Source organism: Elephantulus edwardii, unplaced genomic scaffold (genome assembly GCF_000299155.1).
Source record: "Elephantulus edwardii isolate Elephantulus edwardi_28Jun2011 unplaced genomic scaffold, EleEdw1.0 scaffold00472, whole genome shotgun sequence".
Lineage (NCBI taxonomy): Eukaryota > Metazoa > Chordata > Mammalia > Macroscelidea > Macroscelididae > Elephantulus > Elephantulus edwardii.
This window is the reverse complement of record NW_006400222.1, coordinates 64,209-75,362: the sequence shown is the minus strand read 5'-3', so window position 1 is coordinate 75,362 and position 11,154 is coordinate 64,209. Positions and strand designations below refer to the sequence as shown.

Genomic DNA, 11,154 nt, shown 5'->3' with positions numbered 1-11,154 from the left:
CTCTAGTTCTTCTCTTTGAAAAGTAAAAGAAAAATCCTTTCATTGTTATACAATCCTTCCCCCCCCCAAGTCCACTCCATTATGCAGCCCTTGTTCTGGACTTATATCATGACAATAATACCTAATCATATATACTTTGATAATAATGGGTGACTGGAATGCAATAGTTGGGAACAGGGAAGAATAATAAGTAGTTGGAAAGCATGGACTTTGTGACAGAAGTGAAGCTGGAGATAGAATGACAGATTCTGTACAATCAATGACCTAGTCATTGCAAATACCATTTATAAGAAATGTAAAGGTGACTGATGAAACACATGGACTTTACCGGAAGGTCTACAAAGGAATCAGAGTTATTACATCTGCGGGGGCCGGGGGGAGTCACTGGAAAAGCTTAAACTAGCTGGGAAAACTAGGCCAGATGCTGATTGTAGAACAACAGACTATCAACTAATCACATGCAAGTTCAAACTGAAGCTAAAAAGAAATAAAATCCAATCGACAAAACCTAAAGTTTGATCTTGAGTCTATCCCATCAAAATTTAAAGCCAATTGCAGGAATTTGAGGCCTTGAACACTAAAGAGCAAAACCCAGATGAAATGTGGGAGGTTATTGAGAATATCATCATGAAGAATGCAAAAAGTCATCAGAAAGACAGAGGAGGCTTTTTCACAACAGGTTTGTTGCCAGAGCAACAATCAGTTGCTTCACACCCAGTGTGTAAGCCAGGAGGGCAGGGTCATGGGTCTGCCCGGTCTTTCAAATTCAGCAACACCAGCAGCAACAATCATGACAGCAGAGTCAGTGTGGGATGTTCCTGTAATCATGTTTTTTATGAAGTCTCTGTGTTCTGGGGCATCAATGATGGTTAGGTGTTGGTGAATACCATCGCAAAACCTAAGCCAAAAAGGGAAAGGAGAAGACCCATGTCAACATCGTCGTCATTGGACACGTTGACTCGGGCAAGTCCACCATGATCTACAAGTGTGTGGGATCAACAAGAGAACCAATCAGAAATTTGAGAAGGAAGCTGTGGAGATGGGAAAGGGCTCCTTCAAATAGGCTTGGGTCCTGGATAAACTGAAAGCTGAACGGGAGTGTGGCATCACCATTGATACCTCCCTTTGGAAATTTGAGACCAGCAAGTACTATATGACCATCATTGATACTCCAGGACACAGAGACTTGATAAAAAGCATGATTACAGGAACATCCCAGATGGACTCTGCTGTTGTGATAGTTGCTGCTGGTGTTGGTTAATTTGAAACAACAGGCAGACCCGTGAGGCTGCCCTCCTGGCTTACACACTGGGTGTGAAGCAACTGATCATTGGTGCTAACAAAATGGATTCCACCTAGCCACCCTACAGCCAGAAGAGATACAAGGAAATCGTTAAGGAATTTAGCACCTACATCAAGAAAATTGGCTACAACCCTGACACAGTAGCCTTTGGTTCAATTTCTGGTTGAAATGGTGACAACTTGCTGGGGCCAAGTGCTAAGATGCCTTGGTTCAAGGGATGGAAAGTCACCTGGAAGGATGGCAGTGCCCGTGAGACTAGACTGCTTGAAGCTTTGGACTGCATCCTGCCACCAACTCGTCCAACTGTTAAGGGCAGAGTGGAGACTGATGTTCTTAAGCCTGGCATGGTCATCACATTTGCCCCAGTCACTGAAGTGAAGTCTGTTGAAATGAACCATGAAGTTTTGGGTGAAGCTCTGCCTGGTGACCGTGTTGGCTTCAACATTAAGAACGTCTCTGTGAAAGATGTTCGACGTGGCTGGTGACAGCAAAAATGACCCACCCATGGAAGCAGCACCCATGGCTTCACTGCTCAGGTGATCATCTTAAACCACCTTGGCCAAATCAGTGCTGGTTATGCACCTGTGCTGGATTGTCACATAGCTCACATTGCTTGCAAGTTTGCTGAGTTCAAAGAGAAGATTAATCACTGTTCTGGTAAGAAGCTGGAAGATGGCCCCAAATCCCAGAAGTCTGGTGATGCTGTCATTGGTGACATGGTTCCTGGCAAGCCCATGTGTGTGGAGAGCTTCTCTGACTACCCTCCTCTGGGTAGTTTTGCTGTCCAAGACATGAGGCAGACTATTGCTGTGGGTGTCATCAAACCATGGACAAGAAGGCTGCTGGAGCTGGCAAGGTCACCAAGTGTGCTCGGAAAGCTCAGAAGGCTAAACTAATATTACCCATAACACCTGCTACTCCAGTCTTAATCAGTGGTGGAAGAATGGTCTCAGAACTGTTTGTCTCAATTGGCCATTTAAGTTTAATAGTAAAAGGCTGGTTAATGGTAACAATGTATCATAAAACCTTCAGTTCCATTCATTCATTGTTGCACTTTTCTCCCTGCTCACCCCTCCTCCCAGTACACTCTTCTGTTTGAAAAAGTAGAAGAAAAGTTCTCTTATTGTTTTACAATCCCTGCCCCCAGGTCCACTCCACTATGCAGCCTTTGTTCTGGACTCCTGCTGTGACAATAATACTTAATCACATATCCCTTTTAAACAATTTTCCCCCCTCATCTGTTTCAATGCAGTATACATTATTTATCCCATCTTTCTCAGTCTCCACCCCAATCCCAATGTCAGTCCCATTTTACAAGAGTGGCACCATGAAGTATTTGTCCTTTTGTGACTGAGATACTTCACTCAGCATAATGTCCTCAATTGTCACCCATTTTGAATAATATTGCACGAGTTCCTTGTTTTTCGATGCCGCATAGTATTCCATTGTGTGAATATACCACAGCTTCTCTATCCATTCATTTGTTGATGGGCACTTGGGTTGTTTCCAACTCCTTGCTATTGTGAACAAAGCCGTGATAAACATGGGTGTGCATATATCTGCTTGGGTGTCAGTTATGGTCTCTTTGGGGTATATTCCCAGTAGTGGAATTGCTGGGTCAAATGGTATCTCTATTTGCAACTTTTTGAGAAAGCGCCCCACAGCCTTCCACAGTGGTTGCATCATTTTACACTTCCACCCCCAGTAAATAAGGGTTCCAGTTTCTCCACAATCTCGCCAGCATTTGTTGCTTGCAAGTTGTTAGTTTTTAAAACCAGTACTTTTTAAATGGAAACAACTTGGCCAAAAATTTATTACATAATTTTGAGACCCATTAAAAACAAATTTATTGGGGGGAAAAAAAGAGGAGGAAGAAACTACCAAGATGGATGTCAAAAGAGACTCTGGATATTGTACTAGAGCACTGAGAAGCCAATGCAAAGGGGGAAAAATCAAGAAGTTCAGAGCTGAACAGAAGATTTCAAAGGGCGTCTCAGGAAGACAAAGCAGAGTATTGTAATGAAATGTTCAAAGAGCTGGAGTTGGAAAATCAAGAGGGATGCACTTGCTCGGCATTTTTTAAACTAAAGGAACTGAAAAATAAGTTGAACTGAAGATTCAAGTTGCAATACTTAAGGATGCTGAAGGTAGAATGTTGAATGACCAGGAAGCATCAAAAGAAGATGGAAGGAGTACACAGAGTCACTGCACCAGAAAGAATTGGCTGACACAGAAGAATTTCATGAAACAACATATGATCAAGAGCCAACGGTGATGAAAGAGGAAGTTCAAGCTGCTCTGAAGGAATTGACAAAAAACAAAGCCCCAGGAAATAATGGAATACCAGTTGACATATTTCAACAAACAGATGCTGCCCTGGACATGCTTTCCAGCTTATGTAAAGAAATCCGGAGGAAAACTACCTGACCAACTGGACAGGAAGAGATCTGTATTTATTTCCATTCCAACAAAAGGTGACCCCACAGAGTGTGGAAATTATCAAAGATCCTGCTGAAGATTATCCAAAAATGGCTGGAACAGTAAGTCAGCAGAGAACTGAGAGATGTGCAGACTGGGTTTAGAAGAGGCTATGGCACTAGGGTTATCATAGCCATGTTAGATGGATCTTCGCTGAAAGTAGAGAGTATCAGATTAATGTCTATTTGTGTTTCATTGACTATGCAAAGCATTTGACTGTGTGGACATAACAACTTGTGACTAACCTTGAGAAGAATGAGAATTCCAGAACACTAAACGTGCTCATGCAAACAGGAACAGAAAGCAGTAGTCAGAACAGAGCAGGGAAACACTGCATGATTCAGGATCAGGAAAGGTGTGTGTCAGGGATGTAACCTATCTCCATACCTTTTCCATCTATATGCATAATAGACCATTCAGGAGGCTGGACTTTATGAGGAGGAATGTGGCATCAGGGTTGGAGGAAGGAAGACTCATCAACAACCTACATTATGCAGATGACAGAACCTTACTTGCTGAAACTGAGAAGGAGATGAGGCATTTGCCACAGACGGTCAAGGACTAATAGTCTTCAATATGGATTCAAGGCCAACATCAAGAAAACAAAGATTCTCAAAGATTCTCACCATTGGGACAATTGGGAGCATCATGATAGAGGGAGAAGAGATTGCTTGGTTGTCTCCACAATCAACATTCTTGGCATCAGCAGTCAGGAAAGCAAAAGACAAATTGCATTGGGGAAGTCTGCTGTCAGAGACCTCTCTAGAATACTGAAGAACAACAATGTCGTTCTGGAGACTAAGGTGCACCTGACAAAGGCCATGGTCTTCACAATTATTTGCTATGCATCAGAGAGCAGAAAAATGACTAAGGATGATAGAAGACAGATTGATGTCTTTAAGTTGTCCTACAGAAGAGTGTTGAATATACTGTGGACTGCCAGGAGAACAAACAGGTCTGTCCTTGAGAGTGTGAAACCAAGTTGCTCCCTGGAGGCAAGGATTTTGAAGCTCTGTCTCAAATACTTTGGGCATGTGGCCAGGAGGGGCCAACCTTTATAGAAGGACACTATGCTCAAAAGGGTGGAGGTGCAGTGCAAGAGAGAAAGACCCAGGATGAGATGTATTGACTCATTGACCGAGTCAATGGGACTGACTATGTGATTAGGTCTGTTGGAGACAGTGAGACTGGCTCCAGATAAGGCAGGGTTCTGAGCTAATGTGCAGAGGGTCACTATGAATCACAGGTGGCTTGATGGCACGTAATAACAACAGCCCTGCCCTCATCCAAAGGTCCAACCCCTCATCCCCAAGCCCTGGCCCTCCTTGGTCTTGTACCCTCCCCCAAGTCCTTGTCCTTTCCCATCTAAGACCCATGAGAACTTGCCCCAGGGCTCTGTCCCCACCAGCACTGCCCCCTGCTAAGTGTGACTGGAAGAGGAACTCCACATTGTAACAAAGCCTGCTGTCCCCCCAGCCAAAGCACAGTCCCCTGTCCCCTGGGGGGGTTATTGCAGTGCTGACAGCTGCTGCATTCCAGGAATACCACCAGATAGAATTTCCTCTCCAATGAGTGGCTTCTATTCACGGATTATTTTTAGGGCTATTAATTGTCACGTCACCTCCTGAGTCACAGCTGTGGCAGACGCCTATGTGGTGACTGATGGACAGCCAACCCTAACCGTGGTTGTGGTCGTGGTCGCTGCTTGCTGTGGGGCACGCTGGCCTTATTCCCCTGATGGTTTTGCAGAAAAAGGCATCTTGGCCTCTCAACCTCTCTCTCTCTTTCTGCACTTGTGTGTGTATACAGAAGGTACCTGCTGGACTGGCCACTGTCCAGTCCTCCCCACTTGGGCTGACCTGTGTGGGTCAGGGGGTGCTGTATGTGGTCCTGGGCTTTACTCTGTATGTGTTTGTGTGTGCATACAGAAGGTGCCAGCTGGACCAGTCACCGCCCAGCCCCTGATTTGGGCTGACTTGTGTGGTTGGTCCCAGGGAGCTGTGCTCCATGCCTCAGTGGCTGGTTGTTCAGAAGCAGTAGCTAGATTTTCCTTCTGAGCTGCTCTCTGGTGGACTGGAGCCTTGGACTTTGGTTGGCAGCTGAGCAGGTGAACAGTGTTACCCACTGGGTACCCAGATCATATGTCCAGATTCTGTAGTTTGGGCACATTGCAGTCAGCTCTGAAAATTCTCTGCTGAGACCCCTGGGTAGACACATGCTGCGTGGGAGTAAGCAGCCCTTAGGAAGGCAATGGGTAATCTCTTTCCGTGGGATTTACAGGCTGGGAAACCCCCTGGTGAGTCAGCTGGGAATTTGTTCCTACTCAATGACAGTGACTTAAAGGTTTTCTGAGCATCTACTTCTGAAAACCAACCTGTAAAATCCTGTTGATTGTAAAAGGACATTGTCTGACACCGCTGTTCTTTTGTGCACAGGTTTCTGTGGGTGGGGTCCACTTGGTGGTCTGTTGCCACCACCCCACCCCTCGTGTGAGGATCAGAAGCAGCACACACATAGTCCTTGGATATACATGAATTTATTGTGCTGTGGGCTGGCAGAGCCCCAGGACATGCACAGGGCAGCATGGTGATTGTGGTGTCCTGGGCCATGGTCTCTGGCTGGCGTCCTGTCTGTGGCGATACTCAACAGTGTATGGAGATGCCATCACAGCCGTGCTCAGGGCTTTGGGGCCTCAGGCGGCCGTCTTGTCCTCTGTATGGAATGGCTCGATGGGGAGCAGAGAACACCCTTTGTCCTCCAGGGTGCACTGCACCAGATTGTTTCTGCCTTCCAGCCGCCGGGCCCACTCACTGCGGAGCCTGTGAGGGTGACAATCCCGACATCGTGCGTCACCTCCTGGACCACACACAGGTTGGTGTTTTGCTCAGCACCCCATGTGTGGTGAGGACAGGTCCTCTCGCTTGCTGACCTCTACAGCTAGCTATCCCTCTCCTCTTGTACCATGATCTCCACAGCTACTACCTCCCTCCCACTGCCTGGCCCCCATGGCCACTTGTGCCCCCTTTTCCTTGCTGACCCTCATTGTGGGCTTCCATCCCCTCACTGACCCCTGTGGCCATCTGTCCCTTCTTCTCCTTACTGATCCCCCTGGCTACCTGCCCTCACTAACCCCCATAGCCACCTGTTGCTCCTCCTCGTCACTGACCCTCAAGGCTGTCTGTCCCTCTACTCCTCACTGACCCCTCTGATTGGTTATTTGTCTTTCTTCTCCTCGCTGACCCCCATGGTTGGCTGTCCTTGTATTCCTCGCTGACTCCTCCCTCCACAGCTGCTGCCACCCACTCCCTATTCTGTGAGAATCAGAGATCTCATGGTCCATGTGCCCACTGATGAGGGAGAACATGGAACCCGTGGTCCATGTCATGCCTGAATACATGCCCATGTCACACATGAACACACATCACCACAGGAACAGAAAGTCTGTGGTCCATACGAACATACATCACAGGGGGAACATGGAGCCTGTGGTCCAGGTGAACACACATGACAGTGGGAACATGGAGTCTGGGGTCCAGGTGAACACACGTGACAGTGAGAACATGAATCCTAGGGCCCATATGAACATACATCACACTGAGAACATGAAGCCTGTGGTCCAGGTGAACACACATGACAGTGGGAACATGGAGTCTCGGGTCCAGGTGAACACATGTGCCAGTGGGAACATGCAGTCTGTGGTCCACATGAACACACTTCATAGCAGGAACTATCCAGGACGCTCCTGTGCAGATGTGTCTCCTGACCTCCCACCATGGTCACTACTTTGGCTATAGTTGTTATGTGCTATCATCAGAACTGCCTTGTAGCTGACCTTCCAGAGGGTTTTCTGAGGCTGTAACTCACACAGGGAAGAGGTTGTCCATCTTTATCCTGCAGCACATCTGGTGGATTTGAAATGGCTGCTTTGAGGCTGACAGTGAAACTCCTTAGCACTAGGTTACCAGAACTCCCTCATCACCTTGGAGGGAGCCATTTTTCCCCAGCTCCACTTCTAGCTAAACAATTATTTGTTGTTAGATATCATCAAGTCAAGACAACTCATAGTGACACAATGAACAGCCTCTGAGCCTTGCCCTTTCCTGTACCACCCTCAGGATCTTGTCATACTTACGCCCATTGTTGCAGTCATGGAGTCATTTGCTTGAGGATCTTCCTTGCTTCATCTGTCTACGCTTACCTTTCCCAGCAGGAAGTCTTGTTCCAAGAACCAGTTGCTCTTGATAACGTGTTACCATCCTTGCCTCTACAGAAGTGGCTCTGGCTGCACTGTCCTCAAGACAGACTTACTTGTGTTTTTGGAGTCCATGATGTATGTAGTACTTGTCATTATCAGAATTCATAGGCATTGATTCTCCTGTGGTCTTCCTTACTCTTTGCCCAACATAGATTAATTTTACTTGGATCCACAATCAATATTTATGGGAGCAGTGATCAAGAAATCAAAAGAAATGTTGCACTGGAAAAATCTACTGTAAAGGACCTCTCCAAAGTACAAAAAGGCAAAGGGCAAAGATGTGAGTTTAAAGACAAAGGTATGTCTGACCCAAGTCATAGTGAACTAAACAATAGAGATGATAATACTCGAGTGGTGTACTATCTTTTTAAAAATATATCGTTTTCATTTGTTGTTGTTGTTGAGTACTATAGAGTTGAAACCAATCCATAACTGACCCTCAGGCGGGTTTCAGAGACAGTTAATCACATGGGAGGAGATTGCCCATCCTTCTCCTGTGGAGGAGCTGGTGGCCTCAAACCTTGTGCCTTCGATTGCAGTGCAGCTTCTTGCCACTAGACCTCCAGAGCGCCTCATTTATCATCTATTTTTATGTACATTGCCAAATTTTACTATTCCTTGTTTCATACTTTCCTTCATTCACATTGTGTTTTATACAATCATTCTCATACACTGTGTTTTATAAAAGTAATCCCCATTGAATTATGCCCATCTCTAGGTTGGGGTATGCTGGCTTTGACTTTCATGTCACACAGGTGTCATGTCTGGGAATTTGGGGGCCATCACCTCTTGTCCCTTATTGCGAGGTCAGTCACAATTGTGGCAGATGCAGACTTAGGGGACAGCGCTGATTTGCTGCCTCCCCACCCCTGGAAAGCTTCTGGGAGCTGTCAGTGATGGGGCCTGAGTGGATGTAGGGGTGACTTCCGGTCTCACTCTCAGTGTATGAGTCTGTCTTGGGTAGATTCTTGCCCTGTATTATGTACTGGCATCTGTCACTTAGTGCTGGGAACTGGCTTATTTGGGAGTGAACTTGCAGAGGTACCAGCTGGGTACCACGAGGCCACACTGGAGCAATGTGTAGGCCCAGCCTGATGGGAGAGGTGCTTGTCAAAGGTAGGGTAGCCACGTGGAGATGCAGCCATAACCCAGCTCTCCTGGGAGCCCCTAAAGCTGAGAGAAGAGGAGGAAGGGTCCTCCTCGGGGCCTCCAGAGAGGGTGAGGCCGCATACCACATTTCGTCCCTCAGACTCCAGTTCTGTAGTGTCTATTCTCCAGGCCTCCTCTGTGGACTTGTTCACAGCCACAGGGCATGAGCCCAGGATGGGTCTACAGATGAGCTACTGTTCCTGCATGTCCTTTAGAGGCTGGGCTGGGAGTCCTTAAAAAAGAAGCAGGCTGAGCTGTGGCCAATCATTCCATGTGCAGGCCCCTGCAGCTTGCCATCCACCCTAACTCACCTGCCCAGGGCACTCCGGCTGACTCTCAGTTCCTCCTCCTGCAGCTGTTTCGAGTGATGCCTAATTTTTTTCTCCCATAGCATCTTTAACCTGCTTGTGTCACAGGCTATTCGGGGATGCCGTAGAGTGTAGCTTTTGCTCATTTTTCTGGAAAAAAAGGCACAGAGGTGTGCAAGGAGAGGGCATGAGGACCATCTATCCACATAGCTAACTCAGCCTCATCCCCTCCGTGTACTAGTGGGGTCACTCATGAGGAGTAGTGGCAACGGTGGGTGCTGGCCAGGCCATCCCAGCAGAAGACACCCAAGGGAATGGGAGAATTTTGGCTGCAGGAGGAAGAGGATGGGTAGGAGGTGGGCGTTCTGGGCAGGCTGTCTGACTGACCAGCTGTGGAGGAGCCCAGGCTGACCAATCCAGAAGCTTCTGTGCAGGGTGCTCTGGCAGGCAGCCCCTGTCATTGCCTGTGTCCACTGGGAGTCACACTGGATTGTCAGGTCATTACTTATTTCAGTTCCTATGCTGGCACGCATAAATGTTGACATAGTAGGCATTGGTGAGATGAGATGGACCGGCATAGGGCATTTTGAGTCGGATGATCATATGATATATTACTCTGGAGATGAAAAGGTGAGGAAAAATAGAGTTGCTTTCATAGTTAAAAAATTCATTGCTAGGACGGTACACTCACACAAAAATAATAACATAAAATAAAATAAAAAAAAAATTCATTGCTAGATCCATCTGGAAGTACAATATTGTCAGTGCCAGGATAATATCCATACGCATACAAGGAAGTCCAGTGAATACCACTATTATTCAGATATATGCACCAACAACTAGAGCCAAGGAAGAGGATATAGAAGATTTTTACCAACTTTTACAATCGGTTGTTGGTGCATATATCTGATTGATAGTTATTCACTGGACTTCCTAGTAAGTGTATGGATATAATCCTATCACTCGCAATGTTGTACTTCAAGATGGATCTAGAAATTTCTTTTTTAACTACGAAAGCAACTCCATTTTTCCTCATCTTTTCATATCCTGAATAATATATCATATGATCATCTGACTCAAAATGCCCCATTCCAGTCCATCTCATCTCTCCAATGCTTAGTATGTCAATATTTATGCATTCCATTCTTTCTTAACAATTTCTAATTTTCCTGCATTCATGGTTCTCACATTCCATGTTCCAATCACTAGTGTCTGCTTACAACTGTTCCTCTTCCTTTGTATTTCCATGCTTGAAAGTTCTACCATTGGTTGCCCTTTTTATTCCTCTACATGTGTTGTGTTGTACATAGGGTTTTCAGAGGCCTGCTATTTCAGAAGCAGATGGCCAATCCTTCTTCCTAGTCTGTCTTAATCTGAATGTTTAGAAGTATCTGACAGACAGTAATTTGTGGAGCAGTGAAAGATAAATCCCTCATTGTGGAGTTAACCATTAGTTACAGCAGACTTTCACCAAGTTGTGCCAAGAAATCTGGAGAACAACCACTTGGCCAACTGATTGGAAGAGATCTATATTTGTTCCCATCCCAAAGAAGGGTGACCCAACTGAGTGTGGAAAGTACAGAACAATATTGATTTCACATGCAAGCAAGATTCTACTGAAGATTATCCAAAAACGACTGAAACAGTACATCAGCAGAGAA

The 11,154-nt window shown here is 46.1% G+C and overlaps 1 pseudogene; it reads left to right on the top strand.

The window, feature by feature from the left end:
• Nucleotides 1-917: 917 nt before the first annotated feature.
• Nucleotides 918-11,154, top strand: part of LOC102875665 — a 36,682-nt pseudogene continuing 26,445 nt past the window's right edge.